The 20,336-nt window shown below is 42.6% G+C and overlaps 1 protein-coding gene across 5 annotated transcripts in view; it reads right to left on the bottom strand.

Annotated features, from left to right (window-relative positions):
• The window catches only part of Scap (SREBF chaperone), a 72,037-nt gene extending 51,701 nt beyond the window's left edge, over positions 1-20,336 (bottom strand). For 2 of the 5 annotated variants that reach the window (XM_052721850.1, XM_052721878.1), the window contains exon 1: positions 20,203-20,336. The gene's annotated coding sequence lies outside the window, so the exon portion shown is untranslated. Of the gene's footprint in view, positions 1-8,705; positions 8,833-17,870; positions 17,989-19,752; positions 20,031-20,202 lie in introns of those variants that run through there. The other 3 variants (XM_052721859.1, XM_052721870.1, XM_052721867.1) reach the window with 3 other exon arrangements.

The raw sequence follows: 20,336 nt of genomic DNA, 5'->3' as shown, positions 1-20,336 counted from the left end.
GACAAAGTAATAGGGACTAAAGATAAAGGAAAATAATAGTTTTATTACAGAGTTTTTGGCGAAAGTGCTGAGTCAGCCCTGCCAGTGGATAAGGCATGCCGGTGTTATGGAAAATATATATTTTTTATATATATTATTGAGAGGCAGGGGTTTTATCCTCGAGAGAAAAGGAAAGCAGACTGGAAGGATGTCCGATGCTGCAGCGAAATTCTCTTCTGTCAAAATTTTCTATCTTCTATCCCTTTCTCAATTTCTATCAGTGAAAAATAAGTATAAGGTATAGCATAGTACTATAGTTTAGGAAAACTTAGAAGTGTAAGATTGTGTAGGAAAAAATAAGTAAGGCAACTAGACAGAAAAACTCTACAATTTTCTAACTTTGGGGGCTCTGAATGCAAACTGGGGGGGGATCTTTCTTTGGGCTTTATGGGTAGTAAAAAAGCTCTTCTCTGAGCTTATGGGGAAGAGTAAGTTTCCTATGGAAGCTTTTGACCTGGGGACAGCTGAAACGCTAAGTCCAAGCGGCAGGAGAAAGTGATTTCTCCCTGAGGCAAAAATGGGGGTGTAAGAAGTCAAAGTTTAAAGTTGGGAAGTTTTAGGAAAAGTTGGTCTCTCTCTCTTGAGAAGAAAAAAAAAATCTTTCTCTTAAACTAAAAAGCTCTTCTTGGAAAATTTAGGGGGGGGAAATCTTTTAAAAGCCTTAATCTTTCTCTTAAACTTAAAGCCTTTAACTTTCTCTCTCAGAAGGACAAATTAGAATCACCTGAAGATATTAGTATGGGGACCACCTGTGATTAGCTCAAAGGGAAAACAACAAACCTCTTCAGACAGCAAAACCTCTCTAAGTTCTTTCAAGCTTTAAAAATCCTCCCTGCAATGCAGGAGGAAGGGACAAGTTCCTAAAAACCTCTCTTCTAAGCTCTCTCTCTTCAAGCTAGTAAAAGACAGTGGGTCAGAGTACCCTGAGGGAAACGCTTGGGAGAGTGTGGGTAAAGAGCTACAGAGAGCCCAATAGGGCAGGAAACTTTACTGGGAAAAGCAAAAAAGTCAAGCTTTTCAGTTACAACCGAGCTGAGGCATCAAGGGTTTTGTTTCTGAGTGAGCGTCTTTGAAAAGGTGCTCCTAATCTTCCTAACACAAAGATCCCCTGAAGCATTGTATTATTGCTTCTGACCAAAAACCCAGAGGCGACTGGCCAGGTCTCTGAGTTGGAGTGCATTTCGGGGATACTAGGGTTCCTGCAGTTGCAAACTTCCTGGAGCACAGAGCTGAGGCAGGAAGGTGCAGGACCCAGGAGAAGATTGCTAATGAATAAACAAATTAAAGCCAGTGGGAATGGCACAGTTGCCTGCTTTCCTACAAGTCCCGGGTTGATAGGTCCACAGCTGCAAAAAGAAATCTGAGAAAAAGCTTTCCTATCAGAGTAAGGACCTTTCTGGGGAAACAGTAAAGCTGAACTGTGTCTGAAGCAGTCGTGCTGCCGAGTCAGAACGCTGTCTGGGGAAAGAGCCCAACCAGGGCAGAACAGAACTATCCAGGAGTAAAGCTTTCTTTTCTGTCAGAGAAAGCATCTCTTTGAGAAAAGCTTTGTTTCAACTGACTCCCGGTGAGATGAGGGAGTGTGGCCCTAAGGGGTGATTGCCTCTGGCATAAGCTCTGTCCTTGAGCACCCAGACAAGCAAAAACAACCCACTGGGGGACTGGGCCAGGTGAAGGCCTGATGAAGCAAAACGCCTGTCCTAATGGGAGTTTAGAAATGGCAAAAACCTCCCTTGTTAGATTTTCGGTCTGTACGCAAACCACACAGACCCTGAAAACAAACGGACAAAAAGCCCCTACCTTCAGCAGCAGGGAAAGCCGCCACTGTAGTGTCGGAAACTGTTTCTGGGGTAGAGGGGATAAACTGAGACCAAACTGGGAACTGTCTGGGAAAAAGACTCCGAAGAAACAGAAGGGACATATTCCTCCCCAGAAAATACATGGCCTGTGAAAAGCTGCTAGAATTTGAGGCAGATTCGGGGGGAGAAAAAAAGCCCCTACCTCCAAAAGCAGCTAGCAGAGGAACAGAGCCACAGACAGATACCTGAAGCTCTGCATCTGGGGAAGGAAGGAACAAGCAAAATGAGATAGATCAGTGGGAGAAAATCTCTCTGAAAGAGCTATGGAAAAGCTGTTGTATGTGATCTTGTTTTTCACTGACTGGCTAAGGCAAACACAAGCCCCTAGGAAAGTTGCTATCAGAAATGCCAGCCTCAATGCCGGCTAACGAGGCAGGTGCAGTTTTGATTTGGGGCCAGTGTCTGATGAAGGAGAAACACCTGTTAAAGCCAGTTGAGGAGAGAATAGAAATCTCCCAATGTGCCATAGCTGAAAATGTAAAATGCTTGTTCAAATCTCCCGTTGTAAAAGCAAAAAACTTGGTTCAAACCTCCCGGGCAAGAATTTGTAAGCAAGTCTGGTAAAAGAGAACCAGCTGACTCTCAGACCCGAAAAGAACTATGGGAAATGACTGAGGGGAAATAAGGAAAATGATATAAGGGACTGATATTATTAACTTCAGAAAAATCTGTCTTAAATAGTTGCTTCACCTGAAAGTTCCTTATAAGAAATCAATGCTAAATATTACAGCTGCTAATAATAACATCAGGAGTTAAAGCTAATGAAGTGAAAATACTAAATCCTGAAAATGCTTTTTCTCAGAGTAAGATAATGAAGGATATGTTTCATGAAAGAACATCTATGTCCTTGACTCCTTTGAATAGTAACAGTTTTGGTGAAAATACTGGAACTAACAATAATCAAGTCAAATTGTTTCAACAAATTCAAGATGCTATTCACAAAAGAAAGCTGCCATGCTTTGTGGGCCATATTAGAGCTCACTCCAATCTTCCTGGTCCTTTAGCTGAGGGTAATGCGAAATGGAAAGTTCCCTGCTCGGGATTATGAAAGGGTCCCGATCCTGTGTTAATATGGGGTTGAGGACATGTTTATGTTTTTTCACAAGAGGAGAATGAAGCTCAGTGGTTACTGGAGCATTTCCTAAGGAGCGTGGAACTAAGGAAGGTCAGCTCCAATGACGTTCCTACAAAGGAACCAGAATGAAAGTGGCTCGATCAGTGTTTCTGAGGTTTTGTCACTGGTTAAAGCAAACAGTGAGGAAACAGAGTTCGGAGCTGTGCTGCTTTTGGCTTTACTAGCTCCTTTAGAAAAATACTTTATATCACCTGATAGCTGTGCAGTATTTGGCGACGAGCTTTACAGCAGCTAAATACGGTAATTTCACCCTCAGCATGAACTGGTTTTTCAGTAGAACAAACCAAAAGTACTGCTGTAATAGAAACGTTTGTCTGAACTGAAGTACTTAGGGGAGCTATTTATGAATCTGGGCGAAGGGACAGCCTCTAGTTAAAAACCGGTTACCGCTGACAGTGTATCTCTGCCAGAATGCAGAGATATAGTTATATATCTAAAATATATATATAGAAGGTTATAGTCCCCTAGCAACAACTATCACAATTCTATAACAACAACACTCACTAAATCCCAGTGCTTTATAACAAAGCTGACTATAAACTCTAAACTTTCAGCCGGGCGGTGGTGGCGCACGCCTTTAATCCCAGCACTTGGGAGGCAGAGGCAGGTGGATCTTTGTGAGTTCGAGGCCAGCCTGGTCTAGAGAGCGAGATCCAGGAAAGGAGCAAAGCTGCACAGAGAAACCCTGTCTCGAAAAACCTAAAAAAAAAAAAAAAAAAAAACCTCTAAACTTTCGATATGATGTACGTACTTCCTGTCTAGTTAAGTGAATCTTTCTAATAGATATAGTGATAATAATTAAGAGTAAGAAATAGAAAAAGATGAAAATAAGATATGTGAGTTTGTAAAAATTCTCTTGTTAGATGTCTGTGTTAAGAAATCTTTAGGTGTTTGCTAAGTTAAATATATGCTAATGGTAGCCCTATATAAGTTTGTAAAATAGAGCTATAGAGTTCCTTTAAGAAAATAAGCTTGCAAGAAGTATCTAATGTAGTCTTAAGACATGTAGTAACAAGCCTGTAATAAGTAAAGATGTTAGTTGTAAATGTAAGTTTAAATAAGTACATAAGAAGTAATAAGAAATATATTTGTTAAAGTAGTTCTATAGTTTCCTTAAGGAGTATAAATAAGTAGATGTTAATACGTTATATGTGAGTTTGTAAAATGTAAATGTTGAATGTGAGTCTAAATGCTTTGCAAGGCAAAAAATGTTATGAGTTTAAAAAGTGTAAATGTTAAGTGTGAATCTATGCTTAATGTATATGGTGAAAAAACCTGAGATACAGAAGTTAGTGTCCTAGCAGACTGCAAAGCAGGCAGTCTGAGCAGTTTTCAAAAGTTCCAGAAGCCGCTAAGAAGCTAAGAATGGCAGACAAGGCATCCACAGCTGAAATCCATGGAAAATCAACACAACACAGAAAACCTGAGCTAACATCAAAAACGGTGTGGTTTAGAATACTACTGTACCTAAAAAGGTCTCTGGCTTGAGAATAAAAGTTGCAGAGACACTTGTTTTAACTAAAATTGCTAACTGCAAAAGGTTTTGGTTGTAAAATGTCTCTTCATATTTGGAAGGCTAGTACTAGAATTCAATTTATCATTTGAATTCTAGGACTTAATGAACTGAACAATAGATTTCATTGCAATGGGACAATTTTGAGTTTACTTATAGTTATGACCTAGAAACTGTTTTCTGGGACTGGTTTTGTATTACAAATGGAACTGTTTAAACAGAAGTTTGGGTTTTATAACTAGGCTTGAGATTTTGCTTAAATTATAAAAGGGAGAGTTAATATTCCTTAGTCTATTTAATTTAAAAATTTTTTCTTTGAGTGGATTAATGTCATGTTTTATTAGTAAGAAATGCAAATGGAGTATACTAAGAGACTACTTTTAAAGTGTGTAAAGAGTTTTATTAAGAAACTGCTTTTGCTTTAATCCCAGCACTCGGGAGGCAGAGCCAGGCGGATCTCTGTGAGTTCGAGGCCAGCCTGGTCTCCAAAGCGAGTTCCAGGAAAGGTGCAAAGCTACACAGAGAAACCCTGTCTCAAAAACCAAAAAAAAAAAAAAAAAAAGAAACTGCTTTTGGATGTTTTGCTAAAAGTTTTCAAAGTGTGTTAATGGTTAGATTGAGAATATTGCTTTTCAATATGGGTTTGTAGGAATTGGAAAAATTTGGATTTTCTAACTAGGTTTGAGATTTTGTTTAAAAAATTATAAAGGAGTTATGAATGAATTGAGGTTGAATTTGATGTTTGCAGAAATTATGTTTACCCTATTGATATTAATGCACCCTGATTTTGTGAAGTTAAAGAAATATTTAAGTTTGATGTGAATACATTTAAGTTTTTCCTATGTTCTGTTAGCAAGAAAATTCAAATGATTGAGTTAAAGTTGTAAGATGGAGAAAATTGTTAACCATATATAGCACCATACATGCTAATTCAAATGGTTCTGTTAAGAGTTTGCTTTGAGCCGGGCGGTGGTGGCGCACGCCTTTAATCCCAGCACTCGGGAGGCAGAGCCAGGTGGATCTCTGTGAGTTCGAGGCCAGCCTGGGCTACCAATCGAGTTCCAGGAAAAGGCGCAAAGCTACACAGAGAAATCCTGTCTCAAAAAACCAAAAAAAAAAAAAAAAGAGTTTGCTTTGAGTTGTAAGATTGAGAGAATTGTGACTATGTATAGCAATATTTATGTTAACCTGTTAATGGTGATGATGAAGCTAAGGGATTCTTTAAGTTTGTTGTCACCTTAAGAGTTTTTGGTTTAGAAAGGGCTTGAGGCAGCTAAGACTGCTGTAGTCACCTTGGACCTAATTCAAAAGAGAAATGCCATCTTTATCATCCTCTACTCCCATATTGGGAGGTGTAACAGCTATGGAGATTGCTGTAAGCCATTAATAGTTATTTTTTATATATTAAGAAAGGGGGACCTGTGGGAGCCTGTTCTCGGGTTCCTCGTGGCTTTACCCAGCAGGTCCACATAGAGGATGATTAGACCACGGGCCTGGGTGCAGGTGTCTGGGATGGTCTGCACTTGGCTGTGCTGGGGGAGGAGGTCTTTTGCTCCACCCCTTGGCGTCTCTATAAAAACCCTGGGGCAGAGACAGTCGGGGCCCGTTGGAATAGGTTCCAGGCCCTCTCGAGGCTATCCTTTATTTTCTATCTGTTTATCTCCGCAAGATTCTCCGCAATAAATCCTTCTATCTAATATTTCCTGCTGCTCGCACTCAAGAAAACTCTGGAGAACTGTGGGGGTGGTGGGTAAACGCCCCACAGTAGATCTAGGATGAAACAGTGTCTTCTGAACATTACAGGACCACTGCACTTAGGAACTTAAAACAGAAATGGCTGACTGCACAAGATCTGTGTAAGATCAAACCAGCCAACATTCCAGCATGGATGAGGGAGGGGCACATGAGCCCCCACCCCATCTGAGGATCTACTGAGGACAGCTGTTGGCTGTTAAGGGAGGAAGAGTTAGTTATCTTTGGGGGTTTGACCCCTAGTAGGTTGACCATGTTCCAGTGGATGGCCCAACCAATACACACATGAGCAGCACTAGTCAAACTCAGTGAGTTACTAAAAGAAAGAACAAAAAATCAATAAGTAAATAAAAATACAAAGTTGAGAGAGGCCATGGGGGGGATTATTGGAAGAGTTGAATAAGTAGTGGTAAATATGATCATAATACATGTATACATGTATGAAGTTCTCAAAGAATAAAAATTTACATATAATTATGATCAGGTTTTACAGTACAAGCCTTTAATCCTAGCACTCAGAAGGCAGAGGCAGGCATATCTCTGTGAGCTTGAGGCCAGCCTGGTCTAAGTAGTTCTAGGCAAGCCTGGTCTACACACAGAGACCCTGTCTCAAACAACAAATAAGGAAACAGAAATGGAAAAAGAGTAAAATTAACAGAACAAAACAAATGGCCAAGATCACAGCAAGTTTCAGGCCAGCCTAATCTACATAGCAAGTTACAGGCCAGCCAGGGCACAACAGCAATAGTCTATCTCAAAAGAAAAAAAATCAAAAACTGAAAACAGAATAAACAGTTATATGCCATAGATTAATGGGAAAAATACATAAACTTCAGAATACTAAAGTGACCATACCTCTGGAAATATTTATGAATAAAATATGAGATGAATAAAAAGAAGCCTTGACCACAGCTGTAATAATTGTCAAGACTGGGCGACAGATACTTGGGATTTTTATATAGTTCTCAATATGAAATCTTCCATAATAAAAAAATATTTTAAAATAATATTATTATAAAAGAGCTGACAAGATGGCTCAGAGGGCAAAGTACTTGCCCAGGCCTGACAAAGTGCTTGGACATGCACACGCACACCCCTTCAATATTTTAGAAAATATTGTTGAGCGTGATGGCTCATGCCTATAGCCCTAGCACTTGGGAAGATGATGTCAGGAGATGAGGCCAAGGTCATTCTAGCTGCACACTGATTTGGAGGCCAGCCTCGTCGATATAAGATGAAAAATAGTGGGAGGGAAGGAAGGAAGGGAGGGAGGAGAACATTATTTAAATGTATAAACGTATGTTCACAATAGTACTAAAAAACTTTATCAAACTATGGAGGAATTTATTCCTAGGTAGTGGAATTATGAGTAATTTTTATTTTGCTTTTGTGTCCATATTTTCTCCCAAAGTAACTTAATACAAAGTAGCAACAGTAGCACAGTAACAGTAAGTAGTAAAGTCAAAATAATAATAGCTTAATACAGGAGAGGAGCTTAGTCTTACTGTAGCTTGGCATGCCATGTTTTATTGCTAGCCATGGGAGGCCTGCCCTTTTCTGAATAGAACAGGAGGAGGAGTGGATGAGGGAGGCAGGTAGGAGGTGGGGGAGAGGGGCTGGGAGGAGAGGAGGGAGGGGAAACTGCGGTTGGGATATAAAAATAAATAATAAAAACAACAGCTGCAGTTGTAGGGCCATCACTGCTTATTTGGTTATTACCTTGTACCAAATGCAATCAATCACAAGCACTTTACACACACTAGTGCTCTTGTTTCATCCCATAAACTAGGTCAAACCAGAACCAAGATGGGGTTAAGCCCCAAAGATCCACCTGACCCTGCTTCCCCAGCGGAGGGACTACACGCACAGCTACATGCTCAGCTTTTTACACGGGGGCTAGAGACCAAACTCAGGTCTCCAGTACTTGCTTACACAAGTAATTTACCAACTGACCCATCTTCTCAGTCCCCTCCACTAGTTTGAATACCATTTATTTCACTATCTACAGCATTTCAGTTGTGTAACCGCACACATTCCTGAGGAAAATTTACATGCTGCAAAATCAAGCATCAAAAATAACAGAGTCGCTGGGGCAGGCTCTGGAAGGCGTGTGGGACCCTGGCCTCCCTGTTTCTGTCTGCTTCCTGGTAATAAAGGAAACAGGTGTGCTCTTCCATTGGCTTCCACTGTGATATGCTACCTCTCTACTGGCCCCAAAGCAACTCAGCTGTGGAATGGGACATGTAAAATGGGGGGTAGGGGTGGCTGCTGACTGTAACCCCAGTACTCAAAGAGGCTGAACCAGAAGAAAAAGAGAGAGGAGAAACACTCTTTACAAACAGTCTTTACAAAACAAGCTATTTAAGGTATTTTGTTATAGTGACAGAAAGCTCACTAACACACTTACCAGAGGAAAATGTGACTGGGACCCAAGGCATGGCTCAACAGGTTAAGTGCTTGCTGTAAGCATGGTAACTCCAGGTGGAAGGAGACGGCCAACTATGGGAGCTGTCCTCTGACCTCCACATGCACACCTGTCCATGCACAAACACAAATCAAATAAAGTAAAAATGGAAAAGGGAGAGAGAGCCAGGCGGTGATGGCGCACGCCTTTAATCCCAGCACTTGAGAGGCAGAGGCAGGTGGATCTCTTGATTTGAGGCCAGTCTAGTCTACATAGTGAGTTCTAGGACAACCAGGGCTACATAGAGAAACCCTGCCTTAAAAATAAATTAATTAATTAAAAAAATAAAATAAAAAGAGAGAGAGAGAGAGAGAGAGAGAGAGACAAACAGATATGGATCTCCACCTACTCAGCTTCCTAAGAGCCCTGATCTGGACAGTGTCACTACATTTACTATTCCTTGTACTAGAGAAATTTCCTTCCGTAGAGTGGGATTGGGGGGTGGATTGGGGGGAGGACAGGGGAATCCGTGGCTGATATGTAAAATTAAATTCATTATAAATTAAAAAAAAGAAAAAGAAAAATGATGAATTTCTACTAAAAAAACAAAACCCTCTCTATATATTGCTACAACTCATGAGACAGCTGGTTACCAATCACCATGTCACTGAAACTGTTCCTCAGTTTACAACTGTAACTGAGCTAATTCACTTTGGACAAATCATGAGTTTACCAACAGATGTGATGCATCATTTGGATCTCTTATCTGAATTTCACTCTCCTCTCTTCCTCACAGACTACAAACACACTTTCTAATCTCACTCCTCATCCCGTGTTCACATCTGCACAGCCCCCAAGACAGAAATTTGGTAGTTTTTCTCAGCCTCTCTTTCCCTTCTCCAAGCCCACATAATTCTCAGCTGAGCTGTTCCCTTTGCTACCTTTCTTGTCTTCTGATCTACTTCTCTCGGTAGTCAAAGAGCCTAGATTATATCTTAACCATTGGCAGATCCCTTCTACACTTAAAACAAAATCCAGATGTCTGTCCCTGTCTGCAAGAGCTCTGCACAGCCCGTCCTGGTCCTCCCCAACCTCACCTCCTATCCCCTCCCTAATTCTGTCCTCTTCCGATCCAGGTGCCAGCCTCGTTCCCATCAAGGCCCTGGCACATCCTGTTCTCTCAGCAGCTCTGTCTCTTTATAGGCTGGCTCTTTTGCATCTATCAGGTCTCAGGTCATTATACAAAAATAGCTCACCTGACCATATGTTCTCTAGCAGTTCCCTCTAGTGTTCTCACAGAGCCTATTCTCTTTCAGAGCATTTAAAACTCTGTGATTATGAGTGGTCTGTGCCCTGACAAGACTATAAACAAATTCCTTGTCCATGACTGTACACCAGTGCCTAGAACAGGTCTTGGTACAATAAAACCTTAGAGTCCTAAGTGGTACACACCCATAATCCCAGCATTTTGGGGGTAGAAAGAAGATCAGAAGTTCAAGGCCTAAATTCAAAGCCAGCCTCAGTTACATGCTGAGTTTAAAGTTAGCCTTGGGCTATATGGGAACCTGTCTTAAAAAAAAAAAAAAGTAGGGGAGTGGTGGCGCATGCCTTTGATCCCAATGCTTCGGAGGCAGAGGCAGGTGGATCTCTCTGAGTTCCAAGCCAGCCTGGTCTACAGAGCAAGTTCCAAGACAGCCAAGGCTACATGAAGAAACTGTCTCAAAAAACAAAAACAAAAAAGTGTAGTCGGAAATTTTCTTGTCCTGACTGCCTGCTCCCTGTTCCAGTAGCTGCTTCCAAATTATCACTCAGAGACTTTATTAATTACAAATGCTCAACCAATAGCTCAGGCTTGTTACTAGCTAACTCTTACATTTAAATTACCCCATTTCTATTAATCTGTGTATTGCCATGTGGCTTGTGGCTTTACATGTCCTCTAGCATGTCTTGCTTCCTGGGTGGCTGGCTGGTGTCTCTCCCTGACTCTGCCCTCCTTCTTCCCATCATTCTCAGTTTGGCTTTCTTGCCTAACTTCCTGCCCAGCTACCAGCCTGTCAGCTTTTTATTAACCAATGAGAGTAATACATATTCACAGTGTACAGGATTATTCCACAGCAAAAAAAAAAAAAAAAGCAAAACAAACAACCCACTCCCCCAAAAAAGTGTGACAGAGTGACAAAGACCTATAAATCCTAGCACCTGGGAGGTTGGAGCAAGAGGATCAGGAGTTCAAGGTCAGTCTCAGCTATATAGTTCCAGGCCAGTCTGGTGGGTTATATAAGACAATGTCTCAAACAAAACAAAGCCTTAAAAACTTTCTGGATAAGCATAAGTAAATGAGCCAATCACGTGAATCAATCAAATACCGATTAACAATACACTGGTCACCACAACCTACCTGTTGTGAGATATCTGATTACACTGTAAAGATATGTCACCGTGATTGGTTTAATAAAAAGCTGAATGGCAAATAGCTAGGCAGAATTTTCATGACAGAGAGGACACTGGCAAGAAAAAGAGCAGAGTAAAGAAGAGACGCCAAGGACACAGAATATACACTATGGGCATTACAAAGTAAAGGAAACTGAGCCACTTAAAAGAATATAGACTAAAAGATAGGGGTTAATTTAAGTTATAAGAGCAAGTTTGGCTGGGCGGTGGTGGCGCACGCCTTTAATCCCAGCACTCAGGAGGCAGAGCCAGGCGGATCTCTGTGAGTTTGAGGCCAGCCTGGGCTACCAAGTGAGTTCCAGGAAAAGGCGCAAAGCTACACAGAGAAACCCTGTCTCGAAAAACCAAAAATAAATAAATAAATAAATAAATAATAAATAAATAAAGAGCAAGTTTGAAACAAGCCTAAGCTACTGGCTCAGCTTTCAATAAGTCTTAACAATAAGTCTCTGTGTCATGATTTGGGAGCTGGATGGCAGGACAGAAAATCTGCCTACATATGGCACTGCACACCCAGGCACATATTTCCACATAAGACCTGAAAAAGCTTTAAAAAAAAAAAAGGTTCCAAACACACAAAAATGGAGCCAAACACAGCTTTCCAGTCCCACAGTCTCCCATGCAGGTCCTGGTACAAAGACACATCTCCCGGTGCAGCCTGTGGGCTTGAGCCACCAGCTCATCATGAGCTAAGCTTTGTTGTTGTGGAATATTAGTTTAAGATGTGTTACACTTGTTTATGCTGTGGAATATTTGTTCAATGATGCAAAGATGTGTTGCATTCTTTTACGTAGCATTTGTTTAACTCTGTAAAGCTGTGCTACTTTGCCTGCCTAAAACACTTGATTGGTCTAATAAAGAGCTAGGCAGGACAGAGAAATAGACGGGGCTGGCAAGTAGAGAGAATAAATAGGAGCGAGAAAGGAAAGAATCTAGAAAAGGAGGAGAGGAGGATGCCAGGGCCCAGCCACTCAGCCATCCAGTCAGCCATGGAGTAAGAAAAAAGAAAGGTATATAGAATAGAGAAAAGTAAAAGTCCAGAGGCAAAAGGTATTCGGGACTTTGTGCATGCTAGGCAAGCATGCTACAAGTTTAGTTACATCTCCCACCACTAATCTATCATCCTTAGCTTAGCCTCACACAAAATCTCAGACCCAGACAAAACACAGATAGTTTATTTTTTCTTCTGTTACTCAGGGTGGAACCTGAGCTTACAGCACTAGACCACTAAGTCAATCCCCAGTCCTCTTTTTACTTTTTAAAAAATCTGAGATGGTCTCAGTATGTTACCTAGTTAGAGGCAATGATCTTGCCATCCTTCTGCCTCCACCTCCTTAGGAGGTGGGATTATAAACCTCCACCAAGCCTGGCCAAATGCAGACAATTTTCCTGCTAGAATGCAGCATGAATGACTTCCATCTAATTTCAACAGAGTCCTTGTTCCCACCCAAAGCCTCTCAGCACAGTCCTTACCACCCATATTTTATCAGCATCCTCATCTGCACTCCTACCTGAATCACCTAAGTTCTGTAGAGGCTTCCCTAGCCCACAGCTCTAAACTGTTTTGTTTTTGAGACAGTCTCTCTACATAGCCCTGGCTGTCCTGGAACTCACTATGTAGACCAGTCTGGCCTCAAACTCAGAGATCCACCTGCATCTAGGACCAAAGGCATGCACCACCACTTCCAGCTCTCCAAACTCTTTACAGCTCCTGCATGCCAGTTCCCAAGGCTTCCAAACCAGAAGGTGTGGTAGCCACAGCAACAACCTCATTTCTCTGGGACCAATTTTCCACGTTACTTAGACATTGTTGCTGTGCTAAAATACTGACAAAAATAACATAAAATAATTATTTATTCTGGCTGAGTTTCAGAGGTTTAGTCTGGCATGGCAGAGAGGGAATGGTGGAACAATGTAGCTTCATCATGGTGACCAGGAAGCAGAGCAGTAGCAGGCATTCTCTTTTTCCTCCTTTTACTCAGTATGGGAGCTTTCTATTCGATGGAGCTACCTAAGCAGGGTGCTCCCATGTTAATCCTCTCTGGAAATAAGCTTCACAGACACAGACAGAGGTGTGTCACTAATCTAGATACCTGCCTCACTTCAATCAAATTAACAAAATTAACCCATACCTAATTATGTAACTGAAAAGGAAAGGTGAAATTAACTTTTGCAGATATTATTATATCTCTAGAAAATTCAATACAATCAACTGAAAATCTTTTACAGTTGATAAAAGAATCACATAAGTCAGTGAAAACAGACATGTAGGAAATCCACGCCAGGGATGGCAGGATGGTTCAGCAGGTAAGGGAGCTTGCCACCAAGCCAGATGACCTGAGTTGGCATCCAGGACTCACCGGATGGAAAGAGATAAATGGTCCTCTGACCTACATACAGCAATGGTAGCATATGTAAGTGCGCACACATAAGAAAAATCAGCAAATTTTAAAAAGGAATCAATGCCTTCATGTCTATCATGAATAAGTAGAAGATGTAAATAATTCAAAATACTAAAAAAGCAAAACAAAGATCTGAGAAATACTTAAAAGTTCTTTCAAACTCTAAGAAGCACAAACAATTTGAATAAAGAGAAAAGTCATCACCTGTTCTCAGTCAGGATTAGTATCACAAGAATATCATATACTGGGTGTAGTGGTGCACACTTTTAGTCCCAGTTCAGCAGACCGGTAAGTGGGATGGAGGCCACCCTAGTCTACACAGAGTTCCAGCCAGCCCGCACTTCAGAGTGAAACACAATCTCAGAAGAAGTCATTCTTCGTACATTAATCTAAAACTATAGCACAGTCCTAATAAAAACATACAGGACTTAGCCTGGCAGTGGTGGCACATACCCACAGGCGGCAGAGGCAGGTGGATCTCTCATTTCAAAGTCAGCCTGGTCTACAGAGTGAGTTCCAGGCCAGCCTGGTCTACAGAGTGAGTTCCAGGCCAGCCAGGGCTACAGAGCGAAACCATGTCTCAAAACAAAACAAAACAAAAACAACAAACAAAACAAACAAACAAGAAAAACATATAGGACTAAATTTTTGAAACATTTTTTAAGATTCACTCAAGTCGGGTGGTGGCGCTCACCTTTAGTCTTAGCACTCAGGAGGCAGAGACAGGTGGGTCTCTGTGAGTTCGAGGCCAGCCTGGTCTACAGAGAAATTTCCAGGACAGGCTCTAAAACTACACAGAGAAGCCGGGCGGTGGTGGCGCACGCCTTTAATCCCAGCACTCGGGAGGCAGAGCCAGGCGGATCTCTGTGAGTTCGAGGCCAGCCTGGTCTCCAAAGCGAGTTCCAGGAAAGGCGCAAAGCTACACAGAGAAACCCTGTCTCGAAAAAAACCAAAAAAAAAAAAAAAAAAAAAAAAAAGTGTCAAAAATCAATACTCTCAGCCGGGCGGTGGTGGCGCACGCCTTTAATCCCAGCACTTGGGAGGCAGAGCCAGGCGGATCTCTGTGAGTTCGAGGCCAGCCTGAACTACCAAGTGAGTCCCAGGAAAGGTGCAAAGCTACACAGAGAAACCCTGTCTCGAAAAAACAACTACACAAAACCATTAGGCAAAATTCTTCTCCCCCATCTCATCTAGCCTTCTCCTTAAGCATCTGAATTCAAAAGGCAAAAGTAAAATTATCTCTATTCTACATGACATACCATGCCATGCACCACCGCCCAGCTTATTTTTTTTTTAATGTGCTATTATTGTATATGTTCAAGATGTACATTGGGGTGTGTGTGTATGTGCATGTAATGGCACCCATGTGGAGGTCAGAGAATAATTTTGTGGAGTCAATTATCTCACTTTACTTTGAGGTGGATTCTGGGGTCAAACTCAGGTCACCAGATCTGTGGGGCAAATACTTTTACTCTCTGAGCCCTCTTCGAGCCCCTTCATTTCATTTATTTTTTAAGATTTGGGTTTTTTGTTTGTTTGTTTGTTTGTTTTTAAGCTGAGTATGGTGGCACATGCCTTTAATCCCAGATCTCAGGAGGCAGAGACAGGCAGATCCCTGAATTCAAGACCAGCCTGGCCTACAGAACGAATTCCAGGACAGCCAGGGATACACAGAGAAAGCCTGTATCAAAAAACAAAACAATGCCAGGCAGCAGTGGTGCATGCCTTTAATCCCAGCATTCAGGAGGCAGAGCCAGGCGGATCTCTGTGAGTTCGAGGCCAGCCTGGTCTACAGAGCGAGATCCAGGACAGGCACCAAAACTATACAGAGAAACCCTGTCTTGAAAAACAAAACAAAAAAAAAATTGTTTTTAATTTTAATTGTGAATATATAAGGGAGAGTACACATGAACCTGTGGAATCTAGAAGAGGGCACTGGATCCCCTGGAGCTGGAGTTATAGGCAGTTATGAGCCACTATGTGAGAGCTAGAACCAAACTCAGGTGCTCTGCAAGAACACAGGACAGGCAGAAAAATGGGAGAAAATACCTGCAAATCATTTATCAAACAAAGGATTAACATCTAGAGTATATAAAGAACTTTTATAACCCAACAAGAGAACTCAACACAATTCAAAAACACACAAAGAGGGCTGAAAAGTGATCTCAATAATTAGGAGTGTGTACTGCTATTGCAGAGGATCTGAGCTGAGTTCCCAGGACTCACATTGGACACTTACAAACGCCTAAACTCCAACTCCAGCTTTTAGTCTCCTTAAGCCTCTGCACTCATGAGAACATACCCATATACCTACATGTAATCAGAAATAATATGGAGACATGGTTCAGCAGTTAAGAGCACTGACTAGGCCGGGCGGGGGTGGCGCATGCCTTTGATCCCAGCACTTGGGAGGCAGAGCCAGGAGGATCTCTGTGAGTTCGAGGCCAGCCTGGTCTACAGAGTGAGTTCCAGGACAGGAACAAAACTACACAGAGAAACCCTGTCTCAAAAAAAAAAAAAAAAAAAGCAGAGGCTACTCTTCCAGAGGATCTGGATTTGTTTCCAGCACTTATATGGCAACTCACAGCCATCTGTAACTCCAATTCAAAGGATCTGTAACCCCCCTGTCTCCTTGGGCACTGCATGTATGCAGTGCACAGACATCCATACAGGCAAAGCACCCATATACATAAAAATAAATAAACTTAATAAATCTAAAAATGTGCAAAGAACTTAAATATCGCTTATGGTAAGTGTGACAAATAACCTACAGATCGTTTAAAGTATAAGAAAGGATTCGGGCAGGTCATATATGAATTTTATGCTATGTTATAGAAAACTGTCAAAACCATAGATTTTAGTGCCTAAAGAGGATCCTGGAATCAATCCTCCCTGGATACTGAGGGACAACTGTATATCCAAATGAACATGCAGAAAATATACAATGAACTAAAGACAAAATTTCAAACGTATATCTGTATACTGGTATTACTATATATTCTCAGCCTTTTGACTATGATTAACTGTACACTCATGTTTCTAACATCATCATTCCCAATAACCAAAAGGTAGAAACAGCTCCAATGTTCACTGAAAGATGAATAGAGTTCTTTTAAAATGTGGGTTTATAGCACTGTCTTTAATCACTGCACTCAGGAAGCAGAGGCAGGTAGATCTCTGAATTCAAATCCAGGCTGGTCTATGAGTTCCAGAACAGCCCAGGCTATGCGGAGAAATGCTGTCTTGAAAAAAAAAAAAAAATGGATATAAATCAAAATACTGTAACTCAATCTGAAAAATGAATGAAATATAATAAACACCACATGCATGAACCTTGAAAACAAGGTGAAAGGAGCCAACACAAAAGAAACACACGGGGCTGAAGAGATGGCTCAGCAGTTAAAGGCAAGTGTTCCTGCAGAGGATCAGGGTTTGGTTTCCAGCACCCACAAGGTTGTTCACAGCCATCCCTAGCTCCAGTTCCAGGGGCTCTAACACACTCTTCTGATCTCTGTGGGCACCAGGCATACATATGGTACACATACATACACACAACTAAAATACTCATGCACATAAAATTTTAAAAAAATCTAAAAAGTATACAATTCCCTTTAGATGAGAGAATTTATCATAAGCAAGCTCATAGAAACAGAAAATGGAACTGAGGTTGCCAAGACTGGAAGACAGGGAAATGTGGGATTATTTAATGGGGACAGTTTCTGTGTAGAATAATTTAAAAGTTCTGGAAATTGATAGCAATTACAGCTATACAATATTGTGAGTACATTTAATATCCCTGACTACTACATTTAATCATTAAAATTGTAAATTTTATGTTATGTGTTACTTTCCACAAATTAAAAATAAAAAAATAATTAGAAAAGTGTAACAAGTAGAGTGGGGAAGATGGATGAGATGAGAGGCCTGTCTTACTGAAACTTGCCATCTCAGATTCAACTCCACGACGCAGGCTGCTTACCTCCACTCCTACCACCTCCGACTACCTCCCATCTGCCAACAGGACAAGAGGGAGACTGTGAAGCCAGTGGGCACACCGACAGGAAAACACAGACAGCTGCCAGGTAGACAAGCTTGCACACAGGCTCAGTCCCTAACTGGCTGGTGACCCACCGTGGCCAGTGAGAAAACTCGCCTGAGACTCACCCATGAAAGAGTTAACACTGCTGTCCCATCTGTTCACTATGGGACTTGAGAAGCAAACACTGGAGCACCGAGTACAGTGCCCAACTGCACAAGCACTCAAAAAACTCCACGAAGAGTACCCAGACGAATCACGTTAGGTGGCAAAAGTCACCTGATCTTGTTTCTTTAGCAAACTCCAGATGGTAGTTAAGTTACAGGGGGCAGGAGTTCGTGTGGCAAAGGCTGGAAGCTGTGGTTTGAAGGCCCGATCCTCACGTACAAGCTGGAAACTGGTTCAATGGGAGAGAGAACAAAAACCACACTCACAGTACTTGTCACAGCCAACCAATGGATGCCTGTAGTCAGAGTAAGCAAACAGCACATGATTCTACCTAAGAGTCTCCTACGCTCCCTGAGACACATTCATCTGAAGGGATCCTGAACTATGGACACCCTAAAGTTTACCACCTCCGTTAACAAATACATATGTACAGCAGGCATGGTTCCTTTACCAACAGGACAGTTAAGCAGCTTACATATGACAGGAAAATCACAATTTTTATGGCTCTGTGTTCTAGCTCAAAACTAAGAATAAAGTGGTTTTTTTTTTTTTTCTTTTGGTTTGTGATTTTTTTTTTTTTTGGGGGGGGGGGGCGGTTCCGAGACAAGGATTCTCTATATAACAGTCCTGGCTGTCCTGGAACTCTCTCTATAGACCAGGCTGGCCTGGAACTCACAGAGATCCACCTGCCTCTGCCTCCCAAGTGCTGGTATTAAAGGTGTGCGCCACCACCACCTGGCAAGAATAAAATTGTTTGGTTTGGTTTTTCAAGACGGAGTTTCTCCGTGTAACAGTTCTGGCTGTCTTACAACTTGCTTTGTAAACCAGGCTGACCTTGAATTCATAGAGATCCACTTGCCTCTGCCCCCAGAGTGCTGGGATAAAAGGTGTGTGCCACCACCACCCGGCTAAGGATAAAGTTTTTTACCCACTCAGGACAGTAATCTAAAATTAGGGAGGGGATACCCAAGCCAGTGACTCTAAAGCACATGGAAACTTCTGGAGACGAACTTTTTTTCTCTCTCTGTTTCTTTTTTCTTTGCTACTCTTTTGCCACAGTAGCAAAAGAGAGTATTCAACAACAAATGAATTCCAAGTAAATACAGCTCTTCCATTTCAATTTATGATCAACAGAATGAGTGATAAGCAGGAGTAGTGGCACACAATCTGTTATCCCACATATTCAGGAAACTGAGGCAGGAGGACGAAACTTTGCGGTCAGCCTGGGCAATGAAGCCCAACTCAAAATAAAGAGCCACAGCTGTTGCTCAGTGGTAAACCAATGCCCTCGTCCCACATCCCCAAAAGATGAAATAGTAACTATAGAAATAATGTTTATACTTGTATAGACTGTTGGTTGTTTTTAAAGACCATGTGCCAAGCAGAAACATTGCAAATATATAAAAAACACTTTGGATCTGAAATACATTAACACAGACTTAAAAAGATACAATCTTCAATTAAGCATCACTCGGCATACACCTAAAATGCATTCAGTACTAACTAGACACGCTTGATCCTGACTCTATAATAAAAGCTTCATGGGGTTGGGGATTTAGCTCAGAGGTAGGGCGCTTGCCTAGCAAGCACAAGGCCCTGGGTTCGGTCCTCAGCTCCAGGAAAAAAATTAAAATTAAAAAAATTTAAAAAAGCTTCAATCCGCAGCACAACACCCTGTGAGGGCAGCACACTGCATAAGAGAACTCTACAAATGCACACAAAGATTAACATTAAAGGCTGTTTCTACGTCTTCACAAAAATTATTGCAAGATCACCAGAGAGAGTTTAAGCATCAGCTCCATCACCAGAAGAGATGAAGTAAATTAGCAGAACTAGGGAAGATTCCTGCCAGAACCGCCCCGCTCCACCCCACGCCAGAGGCTCACTGCCCTCTTCAATGCCTTCCTCTGCACAACTTTCTGTGATGCAGTGTGGACCCAGGGCTCCCTGCAGCCATCGCTATCGCATTACAACCCTGATGCAACAAACCCACCTGGAAGAAAACACTAGCAACATGAGAGCAAAGTTTAGGTTTAAGCAATGCAGAAACCCAGAAACCGAGCACGCCCAGCAAAGAATCTACATGTTGCCTCGCTATCGGATCTTGGAAAAGGCAGGACTGAGTCGCAGGACTGAGTCGCAGGACTGAGTCACAGGGTCTAGCCCGCACTCCGGAAACCCTAGACAACCCCAAGGCAGGCTCCTGAGACCCAGTGCCACCCCGGTAGCTCGGCCTGGGCGGGAGCGCGGTCGGGAAGGGGACGTGCGACCGCCCGGCCCCCGCGCCAGACTGCGGTCTCCGGAGCCGCCCTCGGGCTGCTGGACAGCGCCCACGCCCGCGCGTCCCTGCCCGGGCTCGCCCCCATCCCGGAACTCCCGGGCACGAGCGGCGCGAGGCCGGAGCCGGGGCCCTGCCGCGCCGTGGAGCCGCGCGCTGAGGTACCTGTGGCAGCGAGGCAGCTCCGGGGCAGCGGCGGCAGAGCGGCGGAGGGCGGCCTGCGGGCTCCTGGCCCGCGGTCCGGTGTTTGCAGCCCGCCCTCTCCCTCCCGGCCGCCCGGCGCCCGCGCAGCTCCCCGC

Source organism: Peromyscus californicus, unplaced genomic scaffold (genome assembly GCF_007827085.1).
Source record: "Peromyscus californicus insignis strain IS unplaced genomic scaffold, ASM782708v3 Scaffold_11__1_contigs__length_118956290, whole genome shotgun sequence".
Taxonomy (NCBI): Eukaryota; Metazoa; Chordata; class Mammalia; order Rodentia; family Cricetidae; genus Peromyscus; species Peromyscus californicus.
The sequence above is the reverse complement of the archived record's forward strand: the minus strand, read 5'-3'. Positions and strand labels throughout refer to the sequence as shown.